The sequence below is a fragment of the Panthera pardus genome, unplaced genomic scaffold (assembly GCF_024362965.1).
Source record: "Panthera pardus isolate Hobbes unplaced genomic scaffold, ASM2436296v1 HiC_scaffold_7, whole genome shotgun sequence".
Lineage (NCBI taxonomy): Eukaryota > Metazoa > Chordata > Mammalia > Carnivora > Felidae > Panthera > Panthera pardus.
Genome location: NW_026527002.1, coordinates 14823194 through 14844808, shown reverse-complemented (window position 1 = coordinate 14844808; position 21615 = coordinate 14823194). Strand labels below are relative to the sequence as shown.

At 36.2% G+C, this 21615-nt stretch overlaps 1 protein-coding gene and 1 pseudogene across 1 annotated transcript in view; one reads left to right on the top strand and one right to left on the bottom strand.

The window, feature by feature from the left end:
• The window catches only part of LOC128775274 (translation initiation factor IF-2-like), a 519737-nt gene that overhangs the window by 54031 nt on the left and 444091 nt on the right, over positions 1-21615 (top strand). The window lies entirely within an intron of this gene.
• LOC109250239 (MICOS complex subunit MIC26-like) lies at positions 420-1014 on the bottom strand (annotated as a pseudogene).

Below are 21615 nucleotides of genomic sequence, written 5' to 3'. Positions count from 1 at the left end.
TTTGTGTTATTTTGGAGTTTGATGAGCTTATTGCGTCTGTATTTTTAGTTTTCATCAAATTTAGAAAGTTTTCAACAGATTTTTTATTTTTCTGTTTCCCTCTTTATGTGTCCCTAATCACATAGATTTTTTTTAACTTGGAATTTTAATTGTGCACATAAAAAACAGCATGAGAACAAGGAGTCCTATGGCTGGACATTATCTCTAGATGCAAGGATTTCCAATTAGTCCACTTTTAGTTTGGCATCAGCCAAGATAATTAAGAAGTCTAGTATTGTTTTTCCTGAAGAAGAAAACCAATTTACTACATTCAGTAATGACTTCTATAGCATGTTTTTTTCTGTAGAAATACTGGTTTACTGCATAGAGTTTTCAATGTTTTCCTATAGCAGATTAAAATAAGCAGAGCCTGGAGAATTTTACTTGTTTCCAGGTGAAGTCTTAACATTTACTACCTTTTGAAATTTCTCTTTCCACAAATCTTCTCCAACTATGTATCCTCGTAAACCTCAGTCATATAATTTCTCCCCACTGACTGTACAAATATGATGGCTTATTGTGGATAATAAAGAGAGGCAGTTAATCCCATGAACCCAGGTGGATACACCAGCTTCTTTATTTTTGAATCACTAGCCAAAAGAAGTCCAGCAATGTCAGCAAAACCAATGACACCAAGTCTTGGAAAAAATCCAGGAGGCAATTTTGGAGATATTCATAACTGTCTAACCCCCATTGGACCAAGTTCTGTATGATGGGCTTAGTTTGTGAATATGTTTTCTGACACCAACTTATATATGGCTTACAATAATGTCAGAGTTATGAGATGCTTTCTTCAAGTTGGGCCCTTGGCTCCTCCACATATTTAGATTGACCCTCAGGAATGGAGTAGAGTGACAGCTCATTAACCTTCATGGAAGTTTTGTGAGGTGAGTCATTTTTAGGTGATGCATAGACTTTGAAAGTGAGCAGACTCAGGCTGGCCAGCCCCACAGACCTCTGAATTACCTTGAACATGTTGCTGGCAGAGGTGGCTCCAGTGTAATTACATGAATTTTAGACCATTTGATATTTTCATAGAGATCAATGAGACTTTTACTTTTATTCTCTGGGAATTGTTCTTAGAATTTTATTGCTGTGTGCTTTGGATTTGATAATTTTTAATGTTATGGTTTCAAATGTACTGATCTTTTCTTCTTCAGTGTCTAATGTACCCATCTATTTATTTCAGATAGTGTTTTTCAGTTTTGAAGTTCAAGAATAGTTTATATCCCTCTTCTCACTATGCTTTTCTATTTCTTTAAGATTATAAGCATATTTATAATAGCTGTTTAGAAATTCTTGGTTAGTAAGTTCTTCGTCTATGATATTTGTGGGCCTGCTTCTATTGACTGATTTTTCTTCTGGCTATGGCTTACAATTTGCTGCTTCTTCATTTATCTTGAGTGCCTGGATATTGTTATTTTTATTTAACAATTTTCTTTCTTTGCCAGGTAGTTAATTTATTTGCAGTGCAACTTAATCCTTTTGGATCTAAAGAAACCTTTATTCTCGGACTATTTCTAAGGCATCCCTAATTATTAGCCCTATTTCAAATGCATGGCACTTCTCTACTGAACCATTCTGCTGAATGCCCCAGGTATTCAACAAACTCTCTCTGCTTGGCTTGTGGGAATTCAAATGTCTCCCTGCTCTGCATGAACTCTGGAAATCATTGAGCCCCCCCACGCCCACCCCAAGTACTATTGTTTGGCATTTGGGAAGTTTTAACTTGAACATAATGCAATTTTGTATTCAAACAAGGACACAAGGAGGCCCCTCTTCAGGTTTTTGGAGTTCTTTTTACATATAGCTCCATCCTCTCTAGTACTCTTTTATGCCAAGTCCAGCTGCTTCAACCTTGCTTAGCTTTTGTTCTTTCTTTCTCTGAAAAATGGTCTGTAAACTTTAAACAGAAAGCTGTGACAATGGTAGAAATCACTTTATGTGTTTCTCTTCTCTTAGGGGTAACAATCTTGCAGTGCTTGTTTTTAAATGACTGAAAACAAGTTTTTCTCATATATTTTGTCCAATATTCAAATTGTTTACCATGGGAGATCAAGTAGCTTGCTGAAAGCACAAATCAGGAGCAGAATTTTCCATCAGCCATGTTGGCCTTTCTTTTCAGTTCTTTAAAAGAAAACATAATCAAGTTAGTATTTGCCTTAAAACTATTGCACTTATTCTTTCTGCTTAGAAAAGTCTTCCCAGGCATGTCTACAAGCTACCTCCTTCTCATTCCTTATTTTCCAAAAGAAGCTTTTCTTGACCATACTATTTAAAGGCATTATTTATAATTTTAATTCTTTCCTCTTTTCTTTCATAAAATCTATTGCAGTCTAATTATCTCTTAATTTTTTTACATGTGTAATTTCACCTCTCCCCTTGCTATGTAAGCTCCACAAGGAGTGAAACTTGTACTCCTATATTCCTTAGCTTCTTGAATGGTACTTGGCCCATAGGCAGGAGCCAGGAAACATTTCCTGAATTTAAGTATGAATAAAGGTAGTAGCTAGCCATATACTCTGAAATTGTGAGGTAAGGAGGTGCTAAGCAACATAGTACTGGAGGCCTACACAGTAGAGTAAGTTATGCTTATTTTTCCTGTAAAATCTTCTTTTTCATGAACAGTAAAGAGAATTGAATCCATTATTTTCACAAGAAAAAATGTGACTTTAGATTCTAGATATTTAGCTATGTTTGATACTGGTCTCTCCTCCTTATGAATCTAAATTTGCTATACTCTTATTAGTTACATTATAAATATGGTCTGTGGCAGTTCTTTGAAATAGAGATGCTTAACTATTTTCTCAAATTAACCTTCTTTATTGAATATATTGGTATGGTGGCATCTCAGTTTGGGTTGCTATATCCAAAATACCATAGAATGAGTGGCCTTAACAATAAACATTATTTCATATAGTTTCAGAGGATGGGAAATCCAAGATCAAGGTGTCAGCAAATCCAGTGACTGATGAGGATACTTTTGTGGTTCGCAGACAGCCATCTTCTCATCTTCTTGCAGGAGCCTCACAAGGAGGGAGATCCTGTCTCATGTCTCTTCATATAAAGATACTAATCCCATTCATGAGGTCTCTATCCTTATAACCTGATTACCTTCCAAAGACTCCGAGTTGAATACCATCACTTTGGGGATTAGTCTTCAATTTATGACTTTTGTGGGGTATACAAACATTCAGTCTACAGCTAGTGGAGAAAATATTGTCTTGTATAATGGTATATATAAATACTATGTGCCAGTTTTAAATTTGCTTGATGATGAAGGGGCTGGCCTGCTTTAATATGAAATAACTGTGGTCATGTTACTGATTTTAATTCTGAAATAGTTAGAAAAATAGCTGACCTAAATAGTCATGTTGTACTTAGTTTTACATTCTCTTAGGTACATGGTTTTTATTAATCATCCAGTTTACTAAAATGTAGGTCTGCATTTTCTTACATTTTAAGAAAGAGAATATTCCCATCCAAGATCTTGGGAGTTGATGTTCTCTTAGTATTATTGGCCTACATGATGGAGGTCTAATCCTCTCCCCAGTCGCAGATTGGTATTTAGAAGCATACAAAACTTGGTGACAGATTTTGGGGCCATACTTATTTATGGGAACTAAATGGAATCTGCAGAATAGTTTTTTAAAATTTTTATTTGTTTAGTTTTTAATTGTTCCTAGAGCTTTGTTATTGTGATAATGTTTATGGACTGTTCTTCTTCATCAAGTATTTGTAGCTTTCAATATTTCATGTAGAATCATGAATACATTTTGATATAAACTAAGACATTTAACTTTTAAAAGCTATGCCTCATGTTAATATCTCTTTAAGCATCAAACTTCTTAAATTTATCTGTACTATATTGTCATAATTCAGTATAAAATTTCAAACTTAAACAGTACTTTAATTTACTCAGGCAAGTAAATCAAAGATACAATTTAGAGTATATACAATTTTTAAGATATTTTTCAAAATATCTAGAGAGCATGACTTCTCTGCCTAAGTGATAATAGTCCAGCATAAACATTTAAAGGCATAAAAAAAATTCTTGGGATGTGGTCAGACACAGGTATTTGTTTATTTAATGTACTTTGCATATAATTTTTTAGATGTGAAAAAGAAGGATCAGCTTTAATCTCCTCAACATTTCCTGAACGTTATGACTTTTAGGCTCTTATGTGAATACTGCCAAGGTGATAATGGACACCACTAGTAGCTTTTATGTGGAAATGGAAGTGGCTTTCAAGGTCTCAGGTAACCATGGTCCAAGAGTAACTTATGTTTCAGTCTCTAATTTACTTGGTCCCACTTAGCTTTTTTCATCACTGAGAACATTTTCTCTCAGGCCCACTTTTACCAGAGTCCTAAAGATGTCCAATGATAGATTGGAAGCCTTAGCCTCACAAGTAAGTGAGATCTGGAAATAATTTTGTTGTGCTAAATATGGTGTCTAATGTTTCAGCTTTTTTGCTTGCTAAAGATACCATGCATACCCATCAGTCTTCTTTCCCAGCTTGACTTTCCTAGCGGATTAAGATTTAGTTCTGTTGTTGATAATTCTTTCCTTTTAAATGGTTTGGGCTAAGTTCTCTCTTTTCTCACCAAAACAAAAGAAAACAAAACAAAACAAAAACCAAAAACGACAACAACAAAACAAAAAGAGAGAGAGAGAGATGACAACAACAACAAAAAAACAAAAACAGAGAGAGAGAGAGAGAGAGAGAGAGAGAGAGAGAGATGTTAGTTAACCTCATTTTGGGAGAGAAAATAAATTTTTTTTGAACAGAAAGGAATAATATAATGAATATAATACCCGATCATCTTTTATGGCTATCTCTGTCCTTTTGCATAGTTTCAGTCCATAAATATTTGTTAAATAAATGAGTGCATTAGTGAATAAACCAGCCATATTGAGATATTTTATTTTATTTTAAATGTTTATTTATTTTGAGAGAGAGAGCGAGTGAGTGGGGAGGGGCAGAGAGAGAAGGAGAGAGAGGATCCCAAGCAGGCTCTGTGCTGACAGTACAAAGCCCGATACAGGGTTCAGTCTTATGAATTGCGAGGTTATGACCTGAGCTGAAATTAAGAGTTGGACGCTTAACTGACTGATCCACTGAGGTGCTCCTATATTGAGATATTTTAAAAATTCTTGTAAAAAGAGGAATATTTTTTCTAGGTAGTCCAAATCCCGGTGCCCACAGGAATTAGATGTTTAAATCTATTCTTTCGTTATTATATGTAATAAATATTTAACAAATAATGAAAACTGCTTTTTGTGACTCATGCAGTTCACCCCAACCAATCACTGATGGCTCCACTTTCTTTTCAATAGTCATTGTAAAGGGAGTAGGAAGGTGTCTAGTGAGAGATCCCTGTGTGTCTATATACCTAAAGCTGTAACATTTGTCATTTTATTCTGTGATTTGTAAACTAAAGAAGGTCAGCTTGTTCTTAACACATTGAAAATAGTTTATTTTTATTTAACAGTTTTTATGTTCAAAAGTTTGGATAGAAATTTGCTGGTAACAAGGCAATTCATAAACATCACCATATCATCTGACCTTTTTACTAGTTGTCCTACTTCAGACACCCACTTTCTTGCAAAGTTTCAAATTCACCATTTGCTTTTTTGTACTCAATTTCTTTTTTTTTTCCATGAGTTTAAGATGTTTTTCTAAGAGGGAGAAGTGTATCAATAAGTTCCTCAGCACTGCTAAAATTATCAGTGAACATCTTGTCAGACAGTGATGTGTGAATCTGTTTTGTATGCCTCTATCCAAGGCCAGGTTTGTTGATGGAGGGAAACACTTTCTCATTTTTAATCCTGAATCCCACCCTGTGTAGAACACAGTAGTATCATGCAGAGACTTCCATGGGAGAAGATGCCATTTTAATTTGTTTTCTAGCTTTCTTATTTGTCTGTGTTTTCCTAAACATTAAGTTTAAAACAATGGACTCTTACTATTTCCTCTTCATATTCATTAGTTGCTTTCAGAGATACTTTATTCCCTTTAGTTCAGGCATAATTCCACCCTGGTTCTAAGAATCTGTGAGTTAGGAGTGGAGCATTTTTGTCATATTCTTTAATGTCCTTTGATGCAGGTCCGGCATGCATCAGCTGCTGCAGTGATCTTAGAATAATTTACTTATCCCCTAATGCCATCTATGAAAGAGGAAGTCAACCAGGTTTGTATAAATGCAGGATTCTAATGTGACCACTAACATTAAGTCACTAATGCGACCCTCTCATTAGCCATTACTTTCAATTAGGTGTTCTCAAACAATTAGCTTTCGAGCTACATGATCTTATTTATAGCATATACATTCCCCGGTGAGAGAAGAAATTACTTCTGGGAAAGCTGAGTCTCCAACTTTTAATTTAGGTACTAAATTCAGATACATTACCTCAGTTGGACTTTCTTCTTGTGGAATTACTAAGCTCAGTTCTCTTGATCATGTGATTCTTTAGGCATCATGAGCCTCTTAAGAAGAGAACTACTAAACTCCATGGGTGCTTAGAGCACACAGGAAGATTAATGCAGCAGAGACCTGCTCTTTGCAAATAGCATTAAAACTTTTCAGATTTTCGAAGCATTCTCAGGAAAAAATCCTCACATCTTATTAATAACATTTGGAGCCATATATTTTGTAAGTTCCTAGTCTTATGCACAGATTTGTCTGAAGTTTTTGTTGTTGCTTCTTTGACTCTATCTTCTACCATGAAAACTGAAACTCTGGAGTCACTTTAAAGATGCTCTGAAAGAGGCGCCTGGGTGGCTCAGTTGGTTAAGTGTCTGACTCTTGGTTTTGGTTCAGGTCATGATCTCACAGTTTGCGAGATCAAGCCTGTGTTGAGCTCTGTGTTGACGGTGCAGAGCCTGCTTAGGATTGTCTCTCACTCTCTCTCTGCCCCTGCCCACTTGTGCTCTCTAAATAAATAAGTAAATAAGTAAGTAAATAAATAAATATGATGGTCCTGATGGAGTTTTCAAAATACATAATAACATTTAGTGCAGCAATAGTCACATGGTACTTTCCAGATACCATATCAAATTTTTCCCAAATAAGACATGGTCTTTGCCCAGAAGGAGTTTGCTATGAATGTAAAGTCATACAACAAATATTGAATATATATGTGTATATATATACATATATACATGCATATATATATATATGTATATATATATATACACATACATACATACATACATATATATATATATTCATCCATTTTTTTTCAAATCCGTACAGGGTACCTAATATTTTCTAGACTCTGGAGAGATAGTCAGTATATAAGAATATACAAAATCCTCCTCTCAGACCTTCATTGTATTGTTTGTGGAGGACTGGGATGGAAAAGGACAGATAGTGCCAAGAAAACCAACCAACAAATAAGATAATTACAGATTATAGCAAGTGCAGTGGAGAAAACAAAGTGATAGCTCAGCAGAGGATACTTCTGAGCTCTCAGTAAAGACACAATTTCATCTGAGTTCTGAAGGATGGAAAGGAGCTGGTGATGGAGGAGCACAGAGGCAGAATGAGAGCAGGTGCAAAGGCCCAACAAGCTTGACCCTTTGGGGAAGAGCAAGGTTAGAGTCATTGGAACACAGTGAATGAATGAGAGAGATGTGGAAGGTGAGGTTGGTTTTGAAAACAAGAGTCAGTTTGTGGAGGCCAGGTTGGATTTTATTTTAAAGGCAGTGGAAAGTCATTGAAGCATTTTAGGAAAGATGGTGTCTTATTAGACTTTAAACAAGATGTTTCTACCTGCTGTATGGAGACTAAGTTATAAAGGCAAGAGTTAAAACAAGGAAACACATTAGGAATCTGTTTCAGTGTCCTTAGTATCCACCTAGGAGATGATGGTGGACAGGACTAGATGGGATCAGTAGTGATGGAGATGAATTGTAGATATCTGAGATATATTTGATATATTTTGGTGATGGATTGGCTGTACGGGATAAGGGAAATAGAGAAACAAAGGATGATTTATTGATTTTTGGCATGAACAACTGAGTATAATTTGCTGAAAAATAAGGAATAATGGAAATATATAAAGGGAAAGTAAGTGTAGAGGAAGAAAACTTGTGACAAGTCATGGGGTCATGGTGGTTACTTTTTCTTTATGTGTTTTGTGTATGTTGTATTAAACAAATATAATGGATTTGCCCAGTTCTATTAAGTTCTATTGCAAAGTTCTGTTAAGTGCTATATGCTAAAATAGAACAGATAATTTTTGAATCAATCATATTTTATTGAGGCACTGTTCTGTTCTAAACACTATGTTAAGTCCATCGTATTCTTAATTCTTGATCTCCAGGCATGCCAAAAGCAATTAAAACCTGATGTGATGAATGCTGTAATGGAGGCATATATAAAGTATTATGGAAACAGAGAGCGGGAGACATAGTCATCCCTGAAGATGGGGCAAGGGCATCTGGAAACAGTGATTATTCCAGCATTCCTAAATGCGAGGGGCTGAGGCTTGTAGGGGGTCTGGGGTTAGGGCAGAGGACCCTGTGCCCTTGTCTTACTACTGTGTTCAAGAGAGAGGCTGAGGGCGATTTTGGGGACCCCACGTTCTCATGGCATTGTCACTACCTCAAAGACAACATCTATGCTGGCCCTTTAAAGTGAGAGAGAACTTTGTCAAGTACAAATGAGGGAGGGGGGTGTTTTCTGGGGAGAGAAAAAAGCCAAATGTTCAGGAATAGTATGGAGGAATGGTAAGAATTGTGGTTGGAGATGTAGACTGGAAACAGCTGTGAAAATCTTGGAAGCTGAGCTCAGGAGACTTATTCTTACCCTCAAGGAGCTTTCCATCCAGAAAGAGAGTTTTACCAGTCATGTGCCTGCCAGTTGACATACTAGCCTTATATTTGATGTGACAGATTGTGAGCATAATTAATTATTAATGAAGCCTTGATGAAGCTGATGTCTTTGCTGAGTTATCATATTAAGGGTGTTGGGATTTGTGTTTACATCGTTCAGAAAGAAATTGTGGTAGGAGCCAGCAGGGGACAGTGTTTGGCCTGACTACTGAGAAGCTTGGAAGTTCATTTTTAGGACTAGCTCCTTTTCTCAAGTTCTATTTTTCTTTTCCATTATAGGCTTTAAGGAGTGAGCCTATGTTCCTTTCCTCTTTCTACTTTATGTCTTGGATTTCTTCTACTACAGAAATGGCTTCTGAATACATGACAATTCTTCCAGTTCCCAGTTTCTGGAACCCACCTGGCAAAAAGGTGCTTATGAGTTTGGCCAGAATGACCAGATTTGAATTTTGATTCTGTGATTTATTATTAGTTCTGTAAACTTGGAAAAGTTTCTTAAGCTCTCTAAACCTGTTTTTCCTTTTTAATTTATAAGCCAAAGATAGTACTACTGCTTACCTCATAGGGCTGTTGTAAAGGACAAATGAAATAATGCATATGAACTTAGTATAACTCCCAAAGTACAATGATAAGTTCTTGATATACCTCAATGACTGAAAACAGCTCTTCGGTAGGTACTCTGTAAATGTTGGCTGTTATAATTATCAATCCTCAGCAGGATTAATCAAAACAACAAACCTTAACTAAATCATGTAACCTATGTTTCCAACGGTCATAGCACAGAATCAAAAATAGTCATGTTCAAACAAACTGATTTCTCTGGATCTACCTCCTTTTAATCTGTGAAAACAACATCATTCATCCATTCGCCTCACCTGGCTCGAGAACACCCATTGTGCCCTGGAAGACCAGCCCTCTTGGGCACTGCTTAGTGGCCTACACCCTCTCTGGCTCAGTGTGGGCATAGCTCTTCCCATGGCTTCTCCTGTACCTGCTGCCATCGTTGCTCCTGATGTCTTGCTCTTACTGGAGCCTGCTGCCTTCCCCAGTAGAGAGAGGGAGGGTTCTGGGATGGTTTGGCTCCTGGTTTCACCACTGTTTCCATTCTGGGCTTAACCTTGGCTACAAATGGAGAAACAGTCCTGTCACCATTTGTGAGATCCTCTCTGACATAGGCTACTTTGTAATGCTGCCTCATGCTCTTACTGTGTGATTGAGAGCTCATGTAACAAGTATTTGAACTTTTACCAGCTACTTTTCTACATCTGATTCTTCCTCAAGTGCAAACATAATTTCTTGGGGATTAGTTTAGAAAATGTTGAGTGTGTCTTAGCATGCTTGCTGATTTTGACTGTGCTACTGAGATAGTTACTAGAAGCTACTCTAGACTTTTACTTTTTTCTTTCATTCTAAAAAAAAAAAAAAAAGAATCTCATATGTCCTTTCACCTTTCCTTAGGAAAAGCCTGTGCTGACTGTGTTTCCCTGGGAAGGCCCTTCCTTTTATCTGCAGAGACTGGGCTTAGCATTGACTTGTCCAATATAAATGTTATTGGAGAAGAGGACTTGTTTCCAATCTCCAACAATGATGTAAGGAGGAAACAAATCTGTAAGAAAGCTCTATGATGACAGATATATGTGAAATGAAACAAAATGTTTTGTACATATCCCCAAATTTTAATTTTCTTGTCATATCAATTAATCTTATTTTGAAGGTTAGGGGGAAAATAGGAGGAAAAGGAGGATATTAAGAATGATTAGGGAAGATCACTCAGAGGAATGAAGAAAGATAAGAAAGGAAAGACAAAAGTGCAAATGCACTGAAAGAAAAAGTGATGATATTTTTTTCCTTTCGAGTATTTTGCGCCAGACAAAAAGAAGCCACGACCTCTGGCTTGTCCTCTGCTTTTCTTTAATAGTATTTCTTGCTCTTAATTTAAATATTGTTATTTTTCACATCAAACTCTAACCCGTTACAGAATCTAATAATTCAGAAGTTGGGTAATCCCATTTTTAATGGTTTAAAAAGTAACTACATGATAAAGTAAAAGTAACTTTTTTTGCCTGCTGCTAAAAGCACCATAAGTAATATACTGAATTAAAACTTTCAAATAACTGTGTCACCTTTCTATTGGCAAGTAACTTGGTACCAGATGGGATTCCTTAAATAAATATTCTGGTTTATCGTCTCAAACAAAAATTTTTATTTCAAATAATCAATAAAACATGTAGAAATAAAACAAAAATATAGGCAAAAGGAATTCTTTATTTCATAATGACGAGTTTTAAAACATACCAATTTATTGCCAAGGATTGAATTGTGGAAAGGAATCTCAAGAAAATCCTGTTTAGTGTTCATAGTATCTCAGGGGCAGGTGGCAAAAATTTGGTCACTGGTGAGAAAGTATGATAGATTTATTTGCATTCTATAACTCTTTAAGATAGGAGTTAGAAATAATAGATAAAAGCAGAGTCAGAGATCAGGGCCATGGGTGGTCCACTCAGCTCTGTTGTTCCTTCATTGGAGTACCTATGACCTTGGTCTAGGAACTGACCTCACAAAAGCCCATTCAGTTCTCAGCAAATGGAAACCAGCGCCCCCCATTAGGAATCCAGAGATGGATGGAGGTGGTTGGGGGAAAAACAGTCTCTTTATTTATGTACTAAGAGATATTAAGCTTTACTATCCAATATTGCTATAATACTAAAGTGGAAGCTGTTCCTTCTTTTATCCTTAAACCACATAGACAGAAGTGAGTGTTAGTATTCACTACTTTTTCTTCTGCTGTTTTCACTTGTTAAAACCCATTCAGTTTTGAGATTTTGCCATTTATTTATAGAAAATATTACTTTCTTTTGGCTGTTGTCATCTCTAATTTTCTTGACTTGCTACATTTTTGGGGGAGCCCTCCCTGACCTTCATGATTGGAATAGTTCTTCTTATATGTACTATTAGAGTACATACCCAATTTCAACAGATTATAACATTTTTACAGTATTTTTTGGAGTCAATACTCATGCTTAAAAAGGCCAGATAGGTAACATGAGTGTCTGAAGATTTTGGGCTAAGAAAATAAAGATTAAATTGCTTGTATTGCAAAAAAGCTAAATTTATCCCCTGGTTTTAGTGCATTAAGTTCCACAATGATAGGATGCATTTCTATTTTATTTACTACTGTGTCTCCATGAACAAGGACAGGTGCCAGTACTAAGTAGACTCTCAGTGAGATGGGTCAAATGTTTGAATACATGAGTTTACACATTGTGAGAGTTCCTCTTATCCCTTTGTGAAAGTGTGTGTCTCCTTTTTAGGTGGTCAGTGACCCTTAGAATTGCAAACAGTATAATATCATAAATCCAACACTGTATATTTGGACATTATTACTTAACTTTTTTAAAGGTAATAAAAGTATTTCGTTGAAGCGCCTGGGTGGCTCAGTCAGTTAAGCATCTGACTCTTGGTTTTGGCCTAGGTCATGATCTCATAGTTTCGTGAGTTCAAGCTCCAAGTTGGGCTCTTCACTGACAGCACGGAGCCTGCTTGGGGTTCTCTCTCTTTCCTCTCTCTCTGCCCCTCCCCCACTCAGTACCAGATGTCTCTCTCTCTCTCAAAATAAATAAATAAATTAAAAAAGTAATTCGTATCCCAATATTTTATTAGAAATTTTTCTTACTTTGACTACCTATTGCCATTTTTTCCAGTTTTCTTCCCACCTCTGTGGCTGCTCTAGTTAGGTCTCATTTTTCTATATTTTCTCTTCCCATTTATTCCTCTCTTTGGCTTACTTTATTGATTCCCATATGCTCTAAGTACTATCAATTTACCAATTACTCTTAGATTTGTGTTCTCTCAGAACTCACACCTGAATACTAAAACAAAAATTTTAAAAAGAAAATTACCTTATGAGCATTTCCACATGGGTGTTTCACAGATATCTTACACTTGTTTGGTCAAAAACTCTTCCTTCCTACCATGAAACGCCTTTCATATTATTTTTAGAATTCACCACTCCATATATTTGTAGTGTCCTCATAAATGAGTGCTATTGGGTTAAGCAATAAGGATAAAGAGTGACCAAAATAGACACATTATTTTGACAGAGACAGGTATTGAGTATGTACTAATCAGAGTAACTATGTAATTTTAGTTGTAGTAAGAACTCTGAAACTAAAGTTGAAGATGTCATGAGAAGATGTTCTCTGGTAACATAATCCAATCTGGAGCCCAGAGACAGTTTTTCTGAGTAAGTAACATTTAGGCTGAGGGGGTGGGTGTGAAGAGGTAGGGAGAGATTGTTCCAAGAAAGACTAATAGGTGTTAGATCCTGGCCAGAGCAGAAATGGGGCACGTAGTAATGACAGGAACATGATGGAGGAGGAGACTGGTGAGGTTGGCAGACATTTTATAGGTCAACATTTAGGACTTAGGCTTTATTCTAATGGCAACACAACGTCATTAAAGAGTTTTCAGTGGAGGTATCATAAAATCAATTTTTCATTCTAAAAAGATGGTACCATAATCTAGCCAGTCAGCCAAACCAACAAAGTGGGAGTCCTCCTGTACTTCTACATTTCCGTTAGCTTTCACATCTGCCATATCCACCAACTTGCATTTGTCCAAATGGTCAGACTCCTCTCCTCAGTGCCTTTGTGGATGTTGTGCCTGCATTCTGAACACCCTTCCATTCTTTCTCCACTTGGGTAATTTCTACAGGTCCTTTGTGAATCTGAACACCACCTCTAGGAAGTCTTCTAAGATTTTATGTCGTTCCTTGTCTCCATCCTCATTTTCAAGTCATCTGACTGACATTCCCATAGTGTTCTATATGCACCTCCACCTTCATACTTATCAAACTGCATTGAAATTATGTGTTTGTTAGCCTTCTACCCATGTAGACTATGAGCTTTTTGAGTTCTATGACCACTTTCAGTTCTTTATTTCCAGAGACTAGCACAGTGTAATGGTAGCTGCCAAACATACAGGTATTGAATAAAGGACTGTATCAGTAAGGAAGACTCATCTACTATTTTGACAATCCTAGATAATTTATTTTCTAATAAAGATTGTTTATCTATAGTTATTGGATATCCATATGACTATACATAAGTATATTGGATATACACTGGAATCATATGTGTATGTACATAAAACACAGTTTTATGGAAACAGCATGGACAGTACAATCAGAGAGAGCTGGGGTTGCACTTTGGCTTCTGTGACTCTCTAGCCATGTCATTTAGGGGAAGTTCGTTTATTTCTCTAGGCTTCAGTTTCCTTATCTGTAAAATGGAGATAATAAATCCTGATAGCTTTGTGTGTTAATAAAATAACTGAATCAACATACAGCCTGACTTCTGGCAGGCTTTTAATAAATGGCAATTCTTTCCCGTTTCTTTTCTTTTCCCTTTCCTCTCCTTCACTAACATTCTCACGATGCCTTTTTTCACTTATTCCTACAATTAAGTACTCGAGAAACTTGGCATCAGTGTTTCTGGCAGTTGGTGAGTTCTTTTGAGAAAGGTTGTACAAAGTGATAGAGGACTGTTTACCTCTGATACTAGAATTCAGGAAAGAGTTTCAAATATTTGAAGGTAAGAAGTACAGTCAGGGATTTGTCATTGTCCTTGCATATCATAATTTACCGTATATATCATAGAAAATAATTTACACTAAAATATTTAGTGAAGTTTACTTTTTCTATTATTTATGCTATTCTGTGATTTTTTGAAATCAGGTCAGAACTTTTGTGTTTAATGAAGTCCAACATATCATTTGATGGAAAATTCATTGTTAATTAAGTGATATATAGATATATATTTTTATTCATAAATAAAATACTATATTATTGAAATAGAGAATAACATGTCAGAAATGTTAGATTAGTTATGTATACACGTGTAACCACTTCATTTATATGTATTCATACAGTTAAGTAAAAATTTTTTTTTTAACTTTTTTAAATTTATTTTTGAGATAGAGACAGACAAAGCATGAACGGGGGAGGGTCAGAGAGAGAGGGAGACAGAATCCGAAGCAGGCTCCAGGCTCTGAGCTGTCAGCACAGAGCCTGACGCGGGGCTCGAACTCACGGACCGTGGAATCATGACCTGAGCCAAGGTCGGATGCTTAACCGACTGAGCCACCCAGGTGCCCCAAGTAAAATTGTTTTAAATAGCACTCTTTACCGTGGATGAACAACTATCCCTATTTTAGGACTTGTTATTTTATATTCCTTAAAAATACACAAAATAAAGCACTAAATAATAATTAGGAAGAATTAAATAGGTTTATAAATAGAAAAAGTCAAATATTTGATTTACTTTTTGAACTGTGGACTATACTCAGCAAACTATCATACCTTGTAATTTATTCTCAAGAACTAAATTATACTGACATCTCTTAAAGTTCCTGAAGATATGCTCATTTAAAAGGTTTGGTCTTACATTTTGTGTTAAAATAGGTTACTTAACTCTTGAGGACTGGATAGATACAGGCTCCCAAATTATGTTTTACGTTCATTACAGACTAGAAGGGGCAGACAATGAGTTAGACTTTGGCAGAGTTGCAGGTCTGGGAGAGTATCCATTTTGATGGAAACACCATCTAGAAACACCCTCACAGACATATTTGGAAATAACGTTTAACCAACTATCTGGGCACCCCATGGCCTAGTTGACACATACATTTAACTATCACAGCAAGCTATGAGTCAGACAGACCACAGATTCAAATATCAAAACTGAGACCCAGGGAACAGGTCAGAGAAGCAACAAAGGTAACTTCCCGTTGAAGGTGAAGGCCTGGTTTGGTCTTAGAGACTAGGGACAAGTAGGGGCAAATTGAGTAATAAGACTTATCCTAGAAGCCAGGGGCAAAAGAAAGGCTGCAAGGCCAGATATGCCACAGTTAATGTAAGTCTCTATGTGATTCTGACTTATCAGAGTGAGGCTGATTGCAGAGGACTAGGGCATAATTGATGTCAACTGACTTTTACTGTGACTCACGCATTCAAATTGAAATGTGTATTGAAAATGTCCTTCTGCAAAATTTGAATAGAGATTGAGAGTTTCTCTCATCAGGAATATTCATGGTTTACTTTTGGTTTCAGAATGTCAGTGTCCTGTCCCAGTTTGGGACTCCTGTGCCAGACAGCCTATGTGCTAGTGATGGTTTTACCTGGAGTGCCGTAACTTTACCTTTGGAGTTGGCAGGTGATATGAGGAATTGGAGTAGCTGGAGGAAGGAATTCAAAATGAGTGAGGAGGCTCCAAACAAAAACAGCTTGGATGGGTAAAGAAAAGCCCATGTTGGCTGTGACTATCTGGAAAACTATGGAAGAGGAGAGAATATTGAGTCTGGAAGCATCTGGGCAGAATTTTGGGAAGAAGAAATAGTTACTTGAGTAGAAAATGAGTGGTAGGGAAAGTATCACTAAGTGGGATTGAGTGACAGTGAAAGTCTAATCTGGAGCTAAGATTCTAGGGGAGCTTAAGGGCTTGCAAAGAACACTAACTTTACGAGTAGGGATCAAGTAGTGAGCCAGCTGAATGAAAAATGAAACCTGGATGAATAGCCTTTTTAATGCTTGAATATTATGTCAACCTGCATCAGGTTAACATGAATGTCTTTATAACTATCTGCTCCTGTAAATAACTCTCCAGCCTATGGTTTCAGATAAAAAAAAAAAATTTCCTGCAAGAGAGTACAGTTGTGTGTATTATCTGTATCTGACTAAAGCTTGTGTGGTGTTTTTCAGCAATAATTTTCTGATGTAGCCATTTTTCTAATATGAAAATGTAAAATATATATTTGTTTATAATATATCAAAATATATTCTAGATATCTTATAGTTTTATAGAACAAGTCTGTGGTCAATGAGATCAATTATATACCTCTGTTTCTTAAGGCTTTCTTTCCTCAAACTTTTATATGTCAGTGCTATCATTCTAGTGTGCTGCTTCTGGAGAAATAAATGATGGAATCTATACTTTCTAGGAGACTATGACTAATAGGGTACCAGGCAAGTAAATGCTAAATATCATAAAAGATATAATAGAGGAATGCCATGGAAGCTTGTAAGGGAACACCTAATCTAGACTAAGAAGAATGGATTTCAGTTTAGTAACTATTGAGAGACAATAACCTCTGTTTTGAGTTTTAAAGAAGAAAACTATTAGCCAAGAGAAGAACACTCCAGAAAGTAACACAAAATCATAAAGCTCTAATACAGAAAGCTGCATTTGACAAATTACAAATAATTCACTACAGAGTACAGGGTTTAGGGGCAAAATGTTGGGGAAAAGAGGAGGTGTAGAGAAAAGTTAGAGAGGCATGTAGTAAATAAGTCACAGAAGAGTTATAGATCACATTAAGGACTTTTGGTTTATCCTGATGTCAGTGATAATCTGAAATCTTTGAAGAATGTTAACATGCAAGTAATATTTCCAGGCTTGTCTTTTAAAAGTATTATCATGACAATAGAGTGGAACATGGTTAGAAGGAGGTGTGCCTGGGAAAGATACATTGCAACCCAACTGGAGCTTTTAAAATAAGGCAATGGCTGTAGAGATAAAGAGATGGAAGCATATTCTAAGGATGTTAAGGAGACAAACTTGGTAAGACTTGGCAAACAACTGGATGTAGTTGGCAACTGAGAGGCATGAGGGTAAAGAATGACTCCTACAGTTTCTGGTAGATAGATTAGATAAATTGTGATGTTATTTACTGGGAATGTGAACTCAGGAAACCTGATATGGAGGCGATAGATAGTGAAGTTTAATTTTGAACATAATAACTAAAGTGTAGGTAATAAAATCCAAGTAGGAATGTTCAGTGGAGATTTAGATAAATGGGTTGGGGGTCAGTAGAGACATTGGGGTGGAGATTTGGATTTGGTAGCAGTCAACAGTTGACATAATGGGAAACAATAAATTAAGTTTGTGTTATGGTTTGAAATGTATTTCTGCCAAATTCACATTTGGAAACCATAACCTCTAATGTATGTGACTGTTTGGAGATAGGGTCTTTAAGGAGTTAAATTGAGGTTAAATGATGTTCTAAAGGAGGAGACTTAATCCAGTAGTACTAGTGTTCTTATAAGAAGAGGAAGAGACACAGAAATGTGTGCAAAGAGGAAAGGTGGATGTTAGGACACAGTGGTAAGGTGTCCATCTAAAAGCCAGGAAGAAAGGCCTTACCAGAAGTTACTGCAAGTACCTTGATCTTAGACTTCCAGCCTCCAGAACTGTGAGAAAATAAATTCGTGTTATGAATCCATCCAGTCTGTGGTATTGTTATAGCAACCTAAGTAGAATAACATAGTCAGGAAGAGTCTATAGGGATAGAAGAAAAGATGAATAAAGACAAAACTCTGGGAAACTAATATCAATTAAAGAAGATAGACTACACTTGAAAAAGGGCAGCCAAGGAAAAGGAGTGAGGACAGAGGGAGATGCTGACAATACAGAGTGAAGAGAAGACAAGTGGAAACATGTTCCTGATGGAGCTGAGAAGTTAGGTTTAAAGGGATGGAAGGAAGAAATTAAAAAGTGGTTATAGATTTAGATAAATTGTAGAGTATAGAGACAGGAAATTAACAAGTTATACTCAAGGCTTTGAGTAAGGTTGTTTTTTGAAACAGGCACTGGAAGGAAGAAGGTGGATAGGAAACTTCAAAATGCTAATACATTTATTGTGTACTTCTTCTGATTAAGAAGAGATAATGGGGGGGGGGTGCCTGGATGGCTCAGTTGGTTAAGCATCTGACTTCGGCTTGGGTCACGATCTTGTGGTTCATGAGCTCGAGCCCCACATAGGGCTCTGTGCTGATTACTCAGAGCCTGGTGCCTGCTTCAGATTCTGTGTCTCCATCTCTCTCCAGCCCTCCCCTGTCGCACTGTTTCTCTCTCTCTCAAAAATAAATAAACAATAAAAAAAATAAAATAAAAAAAAAGAGATAATAGGGACTTGATTGAACTTCTTCTTTTAAAAATTAGAAATTTGGACTAAATATAAGAAATATGGTGTTCAGATACTGGATATCAGTTAAGGAAGGATAGTAATCTCTTTCCTGAGAGAGGGGGAAGAATGAGGTGACCCTATGGTTGCCCCAGCTGGCTACCTGGAGATGTTCCAGCCATAGTACAGGAAAGAGGAATCCATATGGATCTTAAAGTCTTTGATTTGAAGAAACAAAAGTGAGACTTCAGGGAGGCCAAAGTAATTTAAGTTTGCAGAGTAGAGAGAGAGAGAGAGAGAGACAGAGAGACAGAGAGACAAGGATAGAGACAGAGAGAGACAGAGAGACAGAGAGGGAGAGAAAGAGAAAGAGAAAGAAGAAGCTGTGGAGATCCTCAGAGTGCTTTTAGTTCTTCAGCTGGGTACTGATCATCACAATGCATGTGAAGGAACTATCCACTTAAAAGTAACAGAGGGAACAATCACTGCAATTCATCAAGGATCGGGAAAAGTATCTCTTTCTGCAAGCCTTAGTGGAAAAACTTGTAAATGATGGAGCATCAGATACAGTACTCAAAAGGGTGTTGCTATAGTAGTAAGGCAAAATTTACTCTAGACTAAAGGCTGTTCTAGTCTTGCTTAAAATATCAAGCTTCAAAAGGATCATTGTTTTTAACTAACTTGACTAAGGCTCAGAAAAATGTTTAAGACTATTTATAGGGATACAAAAATATTCGGCACTCAGGAACATTTATAGGATTACAAAATATCCTGTACCCAAGAGGGTAAAATTTACAATGTCTGGCATCCAGTCAGAAATTGCCAGGCATGCAGAGAGGCAGGAAAATATGACACATAAAGAGGAAAGTCAATCAACAGAAACATACACAGAAATTATACAAATGATAGATTTTCTAGACAAATACATTACAACCCTCATTTTAACTGTTTTCTATATGTTCAAGAAGGTAGAGGAAGGATTGAACATGTTAAGTACAGACATGGAATATATATATATATATATATATATATATGAAAAAGACTCCATAAAACTTTTAGAGATAAAAGAAAAAAACTGCCTGACATGAAAAACACACTGGATGGTATTAATAACAAGTTAGAAATTACAAAAGAAAAGAACAATGAACTTGAAGACAAAGCAAAATTGACTGTCCAAGATGATACACAAAAAGAAAAATGACTGAAAGATAAATAAATCATTAATTAGAAGTGGAACAATGTAAAAATGCTTAATATATGTGAAATTGGAATTTCTGAAGGAGGGGTTATAAAAATATTTGAAGAATCCATGGCTAAAATTTTTCAAAATTTGAGAAAAATTATATCAATCCAGGTACAAGGCACCTGAAGAAAGCTTCGGCAAAGCACATCATAATAAAGTGTTCAGAAAGTGTTAAAGAAATCAGCAGTGTTAAAGAAAAATCTTGGGGCACCTGGATGGCTCAGGCCATCATGACCTTGATTTAGGCTCAGGTCATGGGATTGAGCCCCATGTCAGGCTTTGTGCTTAGCATGGAGCTTGTTTAAGATTCTCTTTCTCTCCCTTTGCCCCTCTCCCTCACTTATGGTCTCTCTTTCTCTAAAATAAAAAAAAAGAAAAAGAAAAAGAAAAGGAAAAATCTTTAAGGACTTCAGAGAAAAATGACATATTAAGTACAGAAGAACAAAGATAAGAATGACAGACATCTCGCTGAAAACAATGCTGTGGAACATTCCACCGCAAATCAGTGGAACAGCATCTTTAAAGTACTGAAGAAAGAAAGAAAAACCATCACCAAAATATCTTTCAGAATTAAGGTTAAATAAAGCCTTTTTCAGAGAAATAAAAGCTGGAAGAGTTAAGAACCAGTAGACCTGCCTGACAAGAATTGTTAAAAGTCATTCAGTTTGAAGGCAGATGATAGCAGATGGAAATCTAGATTTACACAGAGGAATGTAGAGCAGCAGAAATGGTAAAAACGTGAGTCAATATAAATCTCATTTTAAAAATCTCACTAAAAGACAATTGACTATTGAAAGCAAAAGCAGTGACAAAATAGTGTGAGCTTTTTAACCCAGTTAGGAGTGTCTGAAATAATAGCACAGTGGTTGTGAAGGCAGAAATGAAAGTGTATTATTTTAAGGTTCTTCTACCATATGTAAAGTTTTATATTAGTTGAAGGTAGACTGTGATTAGCTAAGGATGTAAACTAAAAACCAAAGCACTTGCTACACACACACACACACACACACACACACACACACACACACACAAACTGAATTATAGCCAACAAAGGGAATAAAGTGTAATCAGAAAAATATTGCATTCATCTAAAAGATGCAGAAAAAAAGAGGAAAAATAAACAAAGAACAGATGAGATAGATTAGAAAACCTGTAACAAGATGGTGTATTTTAACAGCACCATGTCAATAATCACGTTAAATGTAAATTGTTTAAGCACCCCCAACTAAAAGGCAGAGGTTCTCAGACTAGATAAAAAAGAAAGCGTCAACTATAAGCTATCTACAATAAACCCACTTTAAGTGTACAGACATAATAGTTTAAAAATAAAAAAAGATCGAAAAAGATATCCTATGCTAACACTAATCAAAAGGAAGCTGGTGGGAATTTAAAATGATACAACTACTTTGGAAAACAGTTTGACAGTTTCTTAAAAATCTAAATATACACTTACCATATGATCCAGACATTCCACTCCTAGGTATTTATGCAAGAGAATGAAAGCATATGCCTATACAAAGACTTGTACATGAA